The following is a 17326-nucleotide window of genomic DNA, read 5'->3' as shown; positions in this document are numbered from 1 at the left end:
AATAAGAATTATAACGGGAAAATGAATCCCTTACTGAATTTTACTCGAGGTAAACTTCTTCATATCTATCCTTGCAACTCTCATCCTTATCTTGAACTTAAAACCTTATCAGACTGGGATCTTCCCTATATTCTAGTAGGATAAGACAATCTTCGTGTGTCAGGATTGATCACAGGCTAAACAGGCCTGTTTTAGGCCGGATACCGCCTTCCGAGTTAAATCAACCTTGCATTGACCAATTCAGTCCTGTTCGGGCCGAAATCAGGCCTATTTCCGTTACTAACATCCTATAGATAAGGAATGCATATTTTTATCCTCGTCGGCTCCTTCCCCCCTTGTTTAGTCAAGACAGGGCTTTTGACGTCTTGGCTGAACTAAAGAAATGGTTGCAAATGAGACGTTTTTGGCTTCCAACTTTAGGAATTAACTAAATATTTTTCTATTTCTCGCTTTTACCTGGTAATCTACTGGCAACAGGGTCGTTCTCAATCCAACAGGGTTGATTTCGTTAGTATAGGACTAATTTTCAGGATGTTTGATCAGGCTTATTCTGATGCCTCAACTGCGCGCCACGTGTCGAGACACATTTCTGCGCGTGAGAGACCGTTAACTTTCTCACGCGCTCTTCTCTGCGTACTTGCCAGCTTACTTGCTCTCTCCTCCATGTGCTTTGTCGCGGTTTTGAATAAAACCATAAGACGCAGAAGATCAGAGCTCAAATCATGAACTTCATCCAAGGAACGGACGAGCTCTTCCATGAGGCCTGGGAAAGATTTCACGAACTCCTCCGCCAGTGCCCGCAGCATCAACTGACCAATGTAATGTTGATGCAATTCTTCTATGACGAGCTGATTCAAACTGCTCAATTTATGGTGGGCAGCACTGCAGGTGGGAACACAGCTAGAAAGACAGCTGCAGAGCTGAACGAGATTTTCCAGACTCTGGCCGAGAGTTCTCAGCAGAAGTCGACCCGTGGACGCCGGGTTGAGGCCAGCGCAGTAGCACAGACTGGCGAGCTGCAAAAACAGTTGGCCACACTTATGAGAGAAGTACAACAGCTCAAGATGAGCAACGCGGAAACTCCTCCTGTCCCTGAGTAGAGCGCACAGCCTTATGGAATCTGTGGTGATTTTAGCCATGGAATTAACGAATGCAATAGAATGGGAGAATACACGCCAAAAGGGCAAGCTGAAGTTCATTATGCGCAAGGTTTTCAGAGTAGACCACAATATGGGCAGAGTTATAATCAAGGCCAGCCGAACTTCAATAGCGAATGGAGAGGTCAGCAGCCTTATGCACTGCAGCCAAACTTCTCTCAACAATATCCTCCGAGGTATCAGCATCAAGGGAATTTTCAGCCCAATCAACAATTTCAGAATGCTCCACAGTTTCAGAAACATGTTCAGCCTCAGAAGTCATCCTTAGAAGATACTATGCAGTTGTTTATAGAGATGACCAAGCAAAATATGGAGTCTCAGTCAGCTACGATCAAGCGCCTTGAAACGACTGTTGGCCAACTTTCCGACACTCTGAACCAAATTCAGCAGCAACAGCAGCCTGGGAAACTTCATGGCCAGCCTTTGCAAGCTCATCAGGCTCTAGCTATTACTGCTCTCCCAGAGCAGACAACAACGCCAGAGCTGATAAGGGCGCCAGAGTTGAGAAGAGCACCAGAGTTGAGAAGGGCGCCAGAGCTGATAAGGGCGCCAGAGCTGAGAAGAGCGCCAGAGCTGAGAAGCGCGCTAGAGCTGAGCAGAGCGCCAGAGCTGATAAAGCGCCAGAGCTGAGACTTCGCAAGTCCACTACGCCTTATCGACCACCGAAAGCTATCCAACGTCCCAGCTCGCCTCTGCCACCAATGATTGTTGATCCAACCCAACCACTACCGAAGCAAGGAGATCCAGGCAGCTTCACTTTTAGTATTGGTTTGGGTAGAGTTGGAGAGGTATCGGGCATGTTAGACTTGGGTACGGCAGTCAATTTGATGCTGTTTGATATTTTTCAAAAGTTGGGCAGGAACGAAGAAGAGCTGAAGTGCACTAATATGAGACTTCAGCTAGCTGACGGAGCTATAAGCAGCCCACTTGGACTTTTGGAGGATGTCGAAGTCACGGTGAGAGGAATCAAAGTACTGGCAGATTTTGTGGTGCTCGATGCAGGGAAAGGCATTAGAGGATAGAACGACCATCTTGTTCTGCTTGGCCGGCCTTTTATGGCTACTACCCAGACTCGCATTGACGTGGGATCTGGAACTTTGAGTATGGCCGGGTTAGGTAGATCGGTAACGTTCTCTGTTTTTAATAAGAAGCCTGCTATTTATACTTCTTTATTGCATGGCTGTTCTTACGTAGAGATATTTAACCCTGTGGAAGATAAATGTATTGTGCAGGAATTTCTTAATAATCTGCAGGGGGTTGATAATTTTATGCAGGAAGAAGTGGAGATATTCAGCGCTGAAAATCACTTGCCAGCTCTGACTAGACCGCCAGAGCTAACCAGTCCACCAGCTCTGACAATCCCGCCAGCTCTGTCCATCCCGCCAGCTATGACCAGTTTGCCAGTTCTGGAGAGCACTTGCTCGGAAGACAAACTGCTATATGAGGATGGAATAGTGTAGGAGTTTCTTGATAACCTGCAAGATGAGGTGGCCTTTGAAGAACAGTTTTTGGACAAGCTGCCACTCAAAGTGAATGCAGTGCAAGAATTACCGACTCACTTGAAAGATGATGCAGCTATTAAGGACGAATCTCTGGGTGTGCTGCAACGCAATGATGGTGTCGTGCAAGGGTTGCATTGTGTATGTTGGGAACCCCATGGAATATCAGGTTTTATTTTGATGATACCAAAATCCTTAGGTTTGATTTGTAACAGACTAGAACTCTTTTGAACTCAAGTGTTAGAGTTCGTTTCTAGTTTAGTTAGCAGTTCTGAAGACTGAAGACCGAAGGACTGAAGGACTGAAGACTGAAGATACCAACTGAAGTATCAGTTGAAGAATCAGTTCGGAACTGATTACTTAATGCGTGCTTCGAGGACTCAGCAGACTGATACTAAAGTCAAGTATCAGTTAAACATTCTTCCTCGGACTGAACTTCCAACGTTCAAAGGAAGCCACGTGCTTACACGTACAACCGCATTAAATGCAAAGATCTCAGGATCTCCTTATCTCTGCAGAGGTCATTCCTATTTGGTGGTTACTTTATCAGAGGCGTCACATCTCCTGTCCCTCAAGAGAGTCGTTTCCACCAAACAAGGAACCTCGAAGATTGAAGCCTCAGCCTAAATTCGAATTGCTCTCCAACGGAAGAAATCTTGAAGACGATCTCCGCCAACGGATCTATTCAATACCTCTCCAATAAATAGCGCTCGAGGATCAACTTCAATCTTCACCGATTCAACGACCTAAGCTGAAGCTCTGCCGAAATTGCTACTCAGCCCAAAGCTTAATCTCCCCAAAGCTTGAATCGAAGAAGAGAATTCCAAAGCCAAAAATCAGTCACTACTGATTACACACATTCTCTTAGACCTTAGGCATATATCTGTTTACCCAGAAGCCCAGGTCAAAACTTGCTCCAAAGAACTTGTTCTTTGAAGTATAGTTGGCAAGTTTTTCAAACCTCCTTTCGCAAGAAAGAAGCCGAGTGCTTGAGTGAATAGGAGTTCAGGAAGGTACTCTGACTCCGTGAGATCCTAGTGCAAGGTCGTGCTAGGAGTGAGAAATCCGACGCGAGTGAAGCGTGGGTACTGAAGTAAGGTCTCTTCAGTGAAACGGTTGTGTGCACCCGGCAAGCACACGGTACGGTTTGCAGTGCACCAGTTAAGCACTTGCGAAGTGAATTGTTGGTCTGATCAACCGACCGTGGATGTAGGAAAAGGTTTTCCGAACCACGCAAAACTCTCTGTGTTATTTACAGCTTTCAGTCTTTCCATTCTTATCTGTGTTCTTACTGTTGATAAACTGAATACTGAATAACCGCAAAGAGAAACCTAAGACTAACAACTTGCTCAACCGAAGCTATTCCGAAACAAGTTTATTTCCGCTGCGTATGATATCAGTCTGACTGATCTATCTTTTGATAGTCAGGAAGATTTATATCATCTCTGTTTTAGCAAACTCGACTGAAGTCCTTACGTGCATCAGTTAAGTTCCAGTGACTTAACTGATAACTCATTACTGAAGAGTTTTCAGTATCAGTCGTCAACCCTGTTTGGTCAAAACTCTTTTCAGTCAACAGGTGTCAAAGTTTGCATGTAAAGTTTTGTTTCGATCTCATTCTAGAGATCTCTCTGTTTTTAGAGGAATTCGTCAAAAATAGCCCATAGGTCTATTCCCCCCCATACACCTATTCGAGACCCTCCGAATCTAACAGTGTACTGCCTGAGGAAAAGAAGAATGAAGGGAGTTTAAGTTTTGGCTTCCGAAAAAGAGTGGTCAGGAAGTCTTTTGATGCGATGAGCGTTGTATGCTCATTAGGAGGACCCGCAGCTGCAATCAAGAAGGATGTGTGTTCACAGGGACTAAGGCGGCTGAAGCTTTAATATGATTTCGGTTAAGGGTTTCTCTGAGTCGGGCTGGCGACTTTAAAACTAGTGCTGCATGGGAGGCAACCCATGTTGTTTTTCTTCGTTTGTTTTTCATTTTTGTTTGTTCTCTTGTTCTTTGCTTTCTGTTTCTGTGTTTTCTTGTTTTTGGTTGCTTGTTCGGTTGCTTTGATTCTGGGTGTTTATGTTTTTGTCTGCAGAGAACATGGTCCAGCGCTGCAATTCTACTCTGACATTGCCGCTAGCGCTGAAGAATGTCGGCACTGCAAAGTCCACTTCCAGATCTGCAATTCCACTCTGAAAAGGACCAGCGCTGACATTTACACTCTGCTGAAGGCTGCAAACCCTAAATTTCGCCGCCCCTCACAGCGCTTCGGTCTTTCATCGCCAATGATCAGGGACGTCTTCTAACTCTTTTTATTTTGTGCCCTGAGGACATGGCCTTCTTTAAGTGTGTGGGGGGTGCTTGTTTTGTTGCATGCTTTCGATTGGGCGATTGGTCCCTCTATTCTTAGCTTGCTCTTGGATACTTGCGATTTTGTTTATGAATTTGTGGAAGAGAAGATGGTTTTTGATGTGATTTTTGGGTTAGTGTGTTGTTTGGTGGTTATTCTTGTTTTGCTTTTGATATGTGTTTCTTGTTTGTGCAAAGAATTATGAGTTTTGTTGCAACACTGTGGTAAGCAAGTAAAACGTGATTTGTCCGGTAGATGCTAGAGGGAGTGTTGTCATTGTGATTGCCTATGATCGTATCCTTATTTGTGAAATGTTTTAAATGCTGGACGAATTGCCAAATCTAAAAAGGCCAGCTCTGAAAACTACAGCTCTGAGTCTCTGCTTCTCTAGTTTAACTATGAGCATGGGAAACCACATGAAAAGACTTTGGATTACATCCAAATGGTTTTATTTCATGAATTATGGCTCAACTTTCGGAATTTAAGTGATTAAGCACACAAAGTGTGAAAAATGGAGATACTGATTATAAAGGCGATCACATTAGGGAATTCACTTCTAGCGGAGAAATGGGTCTGATCGAATTACTTGCATTACTATTTTGTTGTTTCGTAAACTTTAAGTTACTTGCATGATCTGAGAGATATGTGTTGATTGGAAAATTTTGAATTGACTTGTTGAATGTTTAGATGTAAATAATCATCGTGAAATGCTCTCTTCCTAGGATTCATACTGATTTGGCTTGAGGACAAGCAAAAGGCTAAGTGTGGGGGGGAGGGGGGTTGATTTATGCTTAATTGTTCTTATTTTGGGAGTTTGCTTGTGCCATGTTTGAGTTAATTATTCTGGAATTTGGTGCGTTTATGAGTCTGTTTTATGCTTTGCAGGAGATTTTGATATAATAGGAGAAAGAATGATATTCTGGAGATTTTGGATTAGAATTGCGTATTCTGGCGCAAACTAGTGCCCAGAGCTGAAAAGCCCGCGCCAGAGCAAAGCTGATAATCCCGCGCCAGAACTGACCACGCTCGCCAGAGTTGACTTCCATAGTCAGAGCTCACCATCTCCAGAGCATAACTCATTCTCCAGAGCATAACTCATGTCACAGCCCAAAACCGTTTATTTCCTTTGCAATTTTTATTTGAAAATTATTAAAGTTTCGAGTTATTAATATATATATCTATGAGTCGAGTTTGTGAATTATTTAGTCGCGCCCCTAGTTAGACACATATCTTTGAATTAGCATTTTATCTTTAGAAATATAAATTTTATTCTTAATATTTTAATGTAATTTGGGCCTTATATAAATTATTTTGTAGGCTTGTAGATTTTGGCCTTATTTATATTAATAGGCTGGAAGTTTTAGAAAGCCCATAACATTTATCCATATTTTTCTATTAGATTATGATAAAATTGAAAATAGATTCTTAATTTTAAAGGAATTACAGTGTCTTATCTTCACTCCAACCACTAAATTATTATTATTTTTTTTTTCCCGAAAACTTGTACTGCAAATCTTCATTTTAGCTTGTGGAGTACCAATTTTGTATAATACGAAATTCATTTTATTTACTCCACCGCCTCATTTTAGCTTATTAATTCCTTTTTCTTCTGAAAACAAATTGAAAAACCCTAGCTACCGACTTGGCGTCTGCTCTTTTCACTCAAGTGGTGCGGCGTGACTAGGACGTGAACTTTAAATTCTTGCAGTTAATTTTCATTTAAATTTTAATTAGATTTGGGTGTCACAACTCATTTACCAAAGCAGAGCTAGAACTCGACAGAGCTGAAGCTCAATCACCAGAGCGGACTTCACTCGTTAGAGTCAACACAATTCCAGAGCTGACTACTTATCCAGATCTGACTTCCAGCTCTACCATACTCGCCATCGCTAGATCTTCCAAGACGCTAGAGCTACCAAGACTTGCCGAGCAAGTTATCCTGAAGTCTCCTGTGCGCGCACGCTGCTTGATGTTTATCTTTAAAGCCCAGTTTTGCAAGGCCTTTTTGATCAACATTAGGGTTGAAAGAAAGTCTATAAATAGGGCCTTAATGTTCATGTAATAATCATCCTTTTGCCCTAATCTTTTGCTTCCGTCTTTGAGAATTAAGCTTCCGTCAAGGCAACCAAATACATTAGGGTTTTTTCAAGTTTTCTTAGTTCTTCAAGTTCTTGAGAATTTCGTTCTAGTTAGCTTTCAATTCCGTTTTACTTTAGTTTCCGATTGAAGTCACTACAAGAAAAATAGGTTCTTGTGACGACAATCTGAGTGACGATAAAATTTTTGTCACTACAAACGGTTGTATTGTGACACCGATTTTTGTCGTCACAAAATACTGTAATAGTGACAAATTTTATTGTTGTCAGTAGTTATTGTCACTATATGTTAGTGACGACCATAATTTTATCACTATAAATATATATGTAGCGACAATAAATGTCGTCGTCACAAAAATGTGTAACAGTGACACAATTTTTTTTGTCAGTATTTATCGTCACTATACGTCAGTGACGATCATACCGTTGTCACTATAAACATATATGTTGTGAGACTATTTTTTTTTTGTCACAAAAAATTATAATAGTGACAAGTTCTGTTGTTGTCAATATTTTTTGTCACTAAAAGTTAGTGACGATCTTATTTATGTCACTATAACTATATATGTATAGTGACGATCATATTTATGTCACTATAACCATATATATACAGTAACAATTATTTGTCACGTCACAATAAAATAAATTAGTGATAAAATATATTATTGTCAATATTTATCGTGACTATATATCAGTGACGATTATGGTCTTGTCACTAAACACACACACACACACACACATATATATATATATATATATATAGGGACAATATTTTCGCCCGACACAAAAACTATATATTAGTTACACGCTTTTTTTGTTGTCAATATTTGTCGTCACTATATGTTTGTGACAATATTTTTTTACCACTCCAACCATCTCTATACTACAATAATATCTTCAGTCACAAATAATAGATAATAATGACAAATTTTATTATCTCAAATATATATATGCTATTAGGTAATTTTAATATGTACAATATATAAAATTATATATATAAACATCAAGAACTCATATTATAGTAGTTAGTTTTTTATGTGTTTGGTGTAGATTTGATCGTTTTTTATGTATTGGGATATTAATTTTAATATACAATTTTGTTATTGTACTAAAAGTTAATAAATTATACATATATTTTGGTATAAAATTTTAAATAATTTTTTTAATTACAAATGATAAATATAATTTACATCTTGTGTATTTTGTAAAACTAGTGTTTTAAATGTCATGTATTTACATGTCATTTTAATATTACCTATTAATTTAAAGTATAAGAAGGAGTTGTATTAACTTTTTATGCATGTTAGGGTCATAATAAAAGGTATATTAATCAAATTTGTACTTCAAATCAAATTTTTGAATCATATGATTCTATTTCTAAAACTATAAAATGTTACCTTTGATATTAATTATGTACAGTATTTGCACCATCTGATATGAAAATTAATAATTAAATAAACTTATGAATAGTCAAATATAATACTCTAATCAACAATAAACTATTAAACCCTATTATTGTATTAACTCAACTCAATGAAATCATTAACTACATAGAATTTACGTGAGTCGTCATGATCGTCTTGTGACAACATCTCATTCAAATTTATTACCCTTATTTAAATATTAAAAGTGTAATAATGATTGGCGATTATGATCAGCTTCTTTAAATTGATAGATCGAATATTGAAGTATTTATTAATTTAATCAATAAACAAATTCATCTTTTCCAAGCTAGGGACGATTATGATCAGAATCTTCAAATTTATGTTATGTATGTAGTGTTAATGTGTTATCTATATGCATACATAACGGTAGCAATGTGTTATGTATGAGCTTTATCAGCTAATTTTAAGCTTAGGAAAACTAGTTTGTGCTGCTTGCCGAGCTCGAGGCATAATGTATGAGCTCCTATATTACCTCTTGTAGACTTGTAGTTAGCTACAAGTCTGTCCTAACAACTATTTATCTCTATATTGTTGAAGGCGGATGTGTTACTACGAGGATACTCTGGTTGGAACACGAGAATGGCTCTAAAGGCCTTGGACAAGGTCTTCCCCAATGTTGTGTTGCAAAATGAATTTCTAGTTGTATAGATTTTGTAGCTGGCAATATCATATTATTCGATTTGATATCTATTGCTACTAACTCATATCCAAACAACTCTACAAACTTCCACTCACGTTGCCTACTTCCCATTTGTTTTGAGTTCAGGACAAACCTGTTCAGCCCGCTTTGGTTATAATCTGTTTTGGCAGTAATGATGCAACTAAACCTCACCCAAGTGGCCTCAATGCTCATGTGCCTCTTCCCGAATATATTGAAAATATGAAAAAGATGTAGCTCATATCAAGGTACGTTCCACCTTATCTTGTGTTCTGATTGTACAGATTTTGCAGCTTATGCATATGTATAGAGGAAACCCATACTTGATCTAATGAAATTGTAAATATGATGATGAGTAATCAATCAGTGTGTTTCTCGAACAAATCTTTTCAATATTTGGTTGGGACTTGAACTTTGTTGGTTGTGACATATTATATGATATGGTTCCGGAGAAGCACACAACTCATTTCCTATCTCATATGAAGCAAACTTATGATGAATGTGATAGAGATTTAGATCAAATGTGTTTTATATCCTTGCAATATTTGGAGAAAGTATGTCTTTTGTTGAATGATTATTGTGATGTCTAGGGACTGCTTTTGTTCTTATTTTGTAGTAATATTTTTTTTATCAATTCCAGAGTCTTTCAAATGAGACAAGGATAATATGTCTTACTTCTCCTCCCGTCAGCGAAGCAAGAATTCGTGAAGTTTTAAGCGTGATCACATCATTCTGCATATGATTCTCAAAATACTACTAATTATAAGCTTGATCACGTCATTTTGTATATGGTTTTCAAAATTTCAGTATGTATACAGTGATTGATTGTTGAAATGATAGTTCATAAATGAACGTAATCACGCCCTTTTATAAATTGTCTGCTTATGCTTAGTATTGTTCCTTTGTAGAAAATTAGTGATCGGAATAGAGAGCTGCACAGTTTTACTACGAAGAGGTACACATTAATTTACATGCTTTTATATTTTAAATGCTTTGAAATATTTGTCAGGATGAGCTTATGAGGTTGCAGACTGAAAACATTGAAAATGATGACGGTCCTATGTCAGAAGACGTGGCTTTTGTCAAGGTTCTCGATGAGGAAAAGTCGAGCCGACTTTGTGCATGTGGAGATGGATTGAAGCCACTATCCAAAAGAGAAGAGAGAATTAATCTTGATTTGCAAAAGGAGATTGAAGAGCTGAACAAAAAGAATTAAGAGTTTGCCTCTCGGTTTGATCAGTCTTTAAAAGCTCAAATTAGCAATCACCAAGTGAATCTACAATCTCAAGGAGAAGATCTTTTGAGAGCTAAACTCCCTGCTATCATTCAAAGCCTAAATCAAAGTAGTCAATACCGAATTCTAATTCATGTAAAGTTAGTTGACTAAGTTTATCTTTTATTTATTAGAAAGACATGATTTTATATTATTTCATAAATATGCTTCTGCCTCAATTTTGCAATTTGTATTTGATTTTTTAGAAATAAGCGTGATCACGCTTAAAAGAAGCTTCTACATCAATTTTACAATTTGATCTAGTATTTTTAGAAATAAATGTGATCATGTCATTTCTTAAAAAAGCTTCTACATCAATTTTACAATTCGATTTTTTAGAAATAAACGTGATCACACCTTTTTCTTAAAGAAGTTTTTAATATTAAAATAATTCCTATAATTATACATGTATAGTGACGATTATAACATGTGACTAAATGATTACGTTTTAATGACAATAAAAGTATGCGACTATATGCTGGTTTATATAGTGACGGTGAAAATCACATCACTAAATGAGAAAATTATAACGACGACAAATACATTGTGACTATTGACTGAAAAATTTAGTGACATTTGTATCATGTCACTAAATTACATAATTATAGTGACGACAATATCATGTCACTGAAAACAGAAACTATTGTGACAAGCTTGAAACGTGGCTACAAATTTCAAAATATAGTGACAAAAGTAAAATCGTCACAATTTAATCATATTCAGTGGCAACATCATCTGTGACAATAAATAGATTTGCAGTGACAATATTTTGTCGTCGTCACTGTAGCTTTTAGCGACGGTTGATATAGCCGCGACTTACCGACGACCACAAAAGTTGTCACTATGATGCTTTAGTGACGATTTTGACACATATAGTGACAAAAATTGTCGCCACTAAAACCCTTTTTTTTTTGTAGTGAGTTGTAATCAAGTGACAGTGATTGCATCCTCAAGAAGTTTATGGTATTTCGTATTTATTTTAATTCTTTTGCATCCTTTAAATTATGCTTTGCTTTCAATTATGCAATTTCGTTTATGTCAATTAGATTAGAAACTTTTATTTACAAGTATTTAAATTCTTAGCCTAGTCGCGTTTAAATTCACTACAACAAAAATTGGATAGGACATCACACATATGACATTTGGTTTTTGTCAAAGTCTGTGGTCATATGTGTTTTGTCTGTGGTCTTACATTTGTCTGTGGTCTTTTAGCATAAAAATATGCTAATAGACACTAGACTTATGTGTTTGTTGTTATAGATGAAAGGTTAAAAATAATCTATAACACTGGTCTAATAGTCCATGGTAAAATATATGATGTTATTTTTAAAAAAAATGGTGAATAATAATAAAATAAAAAAATTAATTTTGTTTTTCTCTAAAATTGTTGACCTCTTATAACAATAATTTAATTCGTGGAAGAATTAAACCGGTAACAATAAAATTAAAAATAATAACTAAACTTATACTATTTTTTTTATTTAAATTAATAAAATAATTAAATTATAACAATTAAAGTCATACTATATAATTAAATTAATTTTCCTCGAAAAATTATGTTCAGATTGCCACTGTTTTCTTTTTGCCAACATGATTAAAAAAATACCTTATTCTTTTTTTAATGTTAACAAAACTAATAATTACCATAAAAACATAATTTATTGTGATGTATAAATCTATATATTTATAAATTGTTTGGAATTTATTTCTTTTTCAGATAGAATTTGGATGATTAAACAATTAGTACTTACATATAGGTAGTCGTAGCTTCATATATTCATGATCCAACTATAATCCCTCATTTTGAACGGTTTTTTACAAGATACTACTATATAATAAAGAAATTCCAAGTAAATTATTTTCCCTGCAAATAAGGTTAAGTATACTCTCAAAAACTAGCAGTACTCCGCTGATACTTAATTTTGATAACCGTCGCCGCCGTCCAATGTTCACTCTCCTCCTCCACGGCCGGCAGTTACTCTCTCTCACGGCGCGACTGCCGTTCATTGTCGCTCACGGCGAGGCCGATTTCCAGTGCGTCAATCGCTATTTCTCTCGTACGTTAGTTACTCTCTTGGACGCCTTAACTCCCTCGCCCCATTTTCTTGGCGCCGCGATTGAAGCTTGCCTCCGCCAGGCCATTGCCCGAAAATCGTTTCGATAGAGGTAAGGGATTTTGATTTTATTTCACCTATTCCCTCACTATCTCTCACCCTCGCCCAGATTTGTGCCACTGCCACCGTGCCCTCGCCGACGTCAACGTGCCCCGCCTCCATCGTCGACGTCGCTACTGCCACTGTGTCCTATTGTCGCCCCCTTCGTTCTTATTAGGTTAGTTTTCCTGCTTCTTTATCATTGGTATACGTCTTGAAACTGTTTGATGATTTGCTTTAAAGAACAATTTATTGTTTCAATAGTTGTAATCTGCTAATAAGAAATCAAGTACGAAGCTACTAAATGAAACAAATTCTTGTATGAAGTTTTTTGTCTGATTTTTGTGTATGGTTTTTCTAGACTTAAATTGTTGGTGATTATTGGGAAGAATGGTGTTATAACTTGTATGGACCTTTGTGAATTCTTTTGAATATGAGTTTCCATACTATAGTTATATTCTTACGTGTTGTTGATGAGTAGGGGACACATGTATTATTGTAATGTGTTATTTGTGTATTGATGGAATGACAACATGTAGCCAATTTATTTATGATGATTTTGCTTGTGACTGTGATTGTGTGAAGGATATATGGTGTCACAGCCCGCCCTAACTATGGATAGTTAGGCCGAGTGATCCACGACTAGGGATGGGGTTAAAGAAGAAGGGGAAGAAAAGGGGCGTCATTTATAGCCGTAAAACTTACTCATCTTAATAAAACTCGTCATTTTTATTCATTAATACTCAATTGAAAACAGTCTATGAAAGACAGCATAAAACTTAATTAATATCATTAATCAAGTTATACATCGTATGAAACCATTCTCTTAAGACTCAAAGTATGACATAACATACTATAACATCAACAACATCTTGCAGCGGAAAGTAGCTAGACATATGTATGAAGACATATTCTAGACAGGTTAACTATTTATTAACAACCCTGGAGACTCCGCTCATTACAGCACCATCATCACATCAGCTTAACCTGCACATTTAGAAAACATATGCAGGGCTGAGTACAAAAGCACTCAGTGGGCACGTATGCCTAGGTATAAAAATACATGCTTCAAAACTATAAATTGTCATGCCATCATAAACAGTACAGCAAGGGAGTTTTTCGCTAAAAAGGCCCAAGCTTACTAAGTTCATTTGTGATTCTTAAAGTTCGTCTGATCAGACTAAGTTCTTTTGTAATCTATCATATCTGAAACTGTGTGCCGGAGAGGTGGCCACCTCTCACGGTCACTTGACCGGCCAACCCGCTAGATGACTCACGGTCACTGGTGTACACTAGCCCTGGCAGGATAGCTATCAACTGCTCAGGACCCGAATTCGATTGCATCATTGGCAAAGCCAAAGCAGATAGATATCATACTAAAATTTAAACATTTTATGGCAAGACAACAGTTGTAATATTTTCCAGTTCAAAGATTTGTAACGAAATAACTTGTTCAAAGGTAGCATTAAAGTCGTTTGATAGATATATAAAACTGAAATTAACAGTTAAATCATCTCATGCATTCATTCGTATAAGAGGCCTACGACACGCAGGGGATCTCTATATACGTATAGTAAAAGTAATGCCCACCTCATTGTGTCTCTGTATCAATGAGTAACGTCACTCTCTCCCTCAAGTCGTTACTTCCCAAAAGGACCTTCATCGTTATGAAGAATTGGTGAGAAGTTATAAAAGAAACCTCGATTAATAATCTAATCTCTTTTATGAAACATTAGTATCTCTAATGTTCATCTCTCTTGATTGTTAATCAATATAACAATTATTATCTCTCGTCATTACTCATTAATTATAACATCCTTATGTTATAATTAGCAGCGCTTCAATTAAAAGAAATATTTAACACATCGAAAAGTCCACTTTCTTAGCAGATCTATTCGCTCTCATCTCGTCTAATTAACCGATTAGAAAGTTAAACTTTCCATTAGGCATGTATTTGAGTCACGGGTCAACAAGAATTGACTATGCTCAAATTCTAATTTCACTAAAAATTTCGGCATGACCTATTCATATATAATGTCAGCCACGAGATTTCAACGCGTGAATCTCACTACGTGAACTCGTCTCTCGACTCAAAACTTAACATCTTGACATCTTTTCAACGCAAACCAAACAATTCAAAATCATCAAAACTCTTTATCAGTAAACTATCATTTATACTCGACACCAATTGTTCGAGTGTCAGATACCAACATTTATGCGCGTTAATCATAACTCTCACAACTCACACCATTTAGTCATATCGTATCATCCATCAAAACAAATATAATCAAGTTGTTTTCTAGAAAGTTTTGCTGTTTTTGTGTCATCTTTAAAAATTCATAACAACCAACTCAATCATCATAAACTCTCATACCAATTGATCTCAAAAACTTCATGAAGTGTAGTTCACTCTAAAAATGGTAGTTAACCAAAAAGGTTAAAGATTTTTGGAGATATTGCTCTTTTAGTGCAGGCTGTCAAAGATTGACAGTTTCTGCCAATTTTGTTTAGGCCATTAGAAACCAAGGCAAACCTTAATAAAATTCCATCAAATTTAATCATCCAAAACTAAAGGTATCCTTGAAGATTTGGTTAAAATTTCACAAGAGAAAACGTTCATATGATCTGCCAAATAAACAATGAAACTCATACACTTTTACTGTTGGACAAATATGACAGCAGAACAGGGCATTTTTGAAATAATAAACTGCTCTGTTTCAGAGGTCATAAAAATCGAAATCTTATGTTTTTAGAAAACTATTGAAGTCTAGTTTCGTTTAAAAAAAAACGGTGATGCAAAATCATTCATAGATTAATAGATATAAACGTTTTTGTGAAGTCTACCAATAGTTGACAGATTCTGTCAAGGATTTTTCAAAATATCTTTAAAATAGCAAACATCATCCAAAAGACATGAAATTTTGCAGCAACGAAATACACATATCATAGATAAACATACTAAAATTTCAGAGCCATCAAGCAATGAAAACTCATCGAAACATAAGCTTGAAACTGCTGTAAAATTTTGACAGAATTCCAGTTTTAATTTCGTTCAACAATTATCATCCATAAATTGTAAATCAATTAGCATGCTCATGTGATATCGTAGAACACATATACGCAATAATATTCATTATGCAACGTCTCAAACTTCACGAATTTAAATAATCATACTCTAAAAATTTATACAATTTTCGTGCTTGGAAAAATACGAATTTAATATATATCGATTCTAGCATACCCCTAAGCACAAATATCAAGTCAAAACGATCAAACAAAAATCGAAAGACAAGCTAATATGTGAAAAACGGGGCTGCCCTCATGGGTTTCATAGCTACGGTTCGTTCCGTTCTTACTCCCTTCATTAAACATGCTCAACATTTACCCAAGAACAACATACTAAAATTTCACGACGATCCGACGTCGTTTCAAAATAAAGTCGAGAATCGACGTTTTTCGACGTCGACGAAAATCGAAAATAAAACCATCAAAACGTAGGTAAAGATCTTACCTACTTAGATACGTGATCGAAAAGATGATCGGCGCTCGTCTCGGTGCTCAAATCGGAGGTCAAAAGCTCCGTCCAAGCTTAAATGGAAAATGGCGTGTGTAGTGTGTGTTTTAGGTGTTGTGTGTGTGAATATGTGAGTTGTGTGTGTGGTGTGGGCTGATATAGCGTGAGTTAGTGAGGGGAAAGGGGTTTTGGGAGGTTTGGGGGTGGTTGGGGGTAGGGTAGGTTAGATATTTAGGATATTAACCCGTTAGTCGTTAAATATCTCGTCTCGTCTCGTTTTAACAACTAACAACCCATACTCTTTGTTACTCGCCCTCTCAACCTCTACTCACTTTCATTGCACTCGTAATTCTATATAAATATAGAAAACGCAAGCTCGTTCTCAAAATTCTGATAAACGAGCTCGGTTCGTTTATCGAGAAATCCCGATTTACTATTCGCTCGTCGTCCAAAAATAAAAACTTTCATTATTGGACTCGTATCGAAAAACTAAGAATATTTCTCGATGACGTGCACGTAAGATTTTGAAAGTCGACAAAAAGACGAAATAGCAGTATTTTACTATTCATCGTCAAAAAGTCAAAATTTTGAAAAACGTCTTAACGGACTCAGATCTCACTTCCGAGTTCATCGTTCTCATTCAAATAATTATCTCGAATTATTCAAATACTCAAACTCAAATACGGATATAAAATCCCACATCATTCTCACATCATCGAAAGAACATCTCAACATCTTAAAAAAAATAACAAGAAAACTTCATATAACTCCTCATCTCTTTACAAAGTAAATCAAACAAGGGATCTAAACCCTAATTACTCAAACTCAAGCAATTAACACGTCATCAAAAGCCCGGGTATTACATACCCTCCCCCTTAAAATAAATTTCGTCCCGAAATTTGTACCTCTTGTAAATGTTTCAGGTACTTCTCTCACATCTTATCCTCAAGCTCTCTTTCCACTTCTTTCTAACTATCATATCTCCATTGGACCTTATCCAATGCAATCGACTTATTACTCAATTGCCGAATTTTATGATCTAGCATCATCTGAGGTCTCTCTTCATAACTCAAGTCTGGTTCTAAGATCATTTCTTCTTAGTAAACCACATGGTTTGGGTCGTAAATATATATCCTCTCAATTGTGACACGTGAAACACGTTATGCACATTTCCAAAGCTAAGTGGCAAA

The 17326-nt window shown here is 36.8% G+C and overlaps 2 long non-coding RNA genes across 2 annotated transcripts; one reads left to right on the top strand and one right to left on the bottom strand.

Moving 5' to 3' along the window:
* The first annotated feature begins 8940 nt into the window (after nt 1-8940).
* LOC131019387 (uncharacterized) lies at nt 8941-10648 on the top strand. Its single transcript, XR_009100240.1, has 2 exons — nt 8941-9444; nt 10105-10648. It is a non-coding gene; the product is annotated as an uncharacterized LOC131019387 (long non-coding RNA).
* A 2740-nt stretch (nt 10649-13388) lies between these two features.
* LOC131019386 (uncharacterized) lies at nt 13389-16313 on the bottom strand. The gene is made up of 3 exons (XR_009100239.1): nt 16134-16313; nt 14213-14279; nt 13389-13609 (listed from the first exon to the last, which is right to left on the bottom strand). It is a non-coding gene; the product is annotated as an uncharacterized LOC131019386 (long non-coding RNA).
* Between the last annotated feature and the right edge of the window lie 1013 nt (nt 16314-17326).

Source organism: Salvia miltiorrhiza, chromosome 4, assembly GCF_028751815.1.
Source record: "Salvia miltiorrhiza cultivar Shanhuang (shh) chromosome 4, IMPLAD_Smil_shh, whole genome shotgun sequence".
Classification (NCBI taxonomy): Eukaryota; Viridiplantae; Streptophyta; class Magnoliopsida; order Lamiales; family Lamiaceae; genus Salvia; species Salvia miltiorrhiza.
Note: the sequence above shows the minus strand (reverse complement) of the source record. Positions and strands in the feature narration are given on the sequence as shown.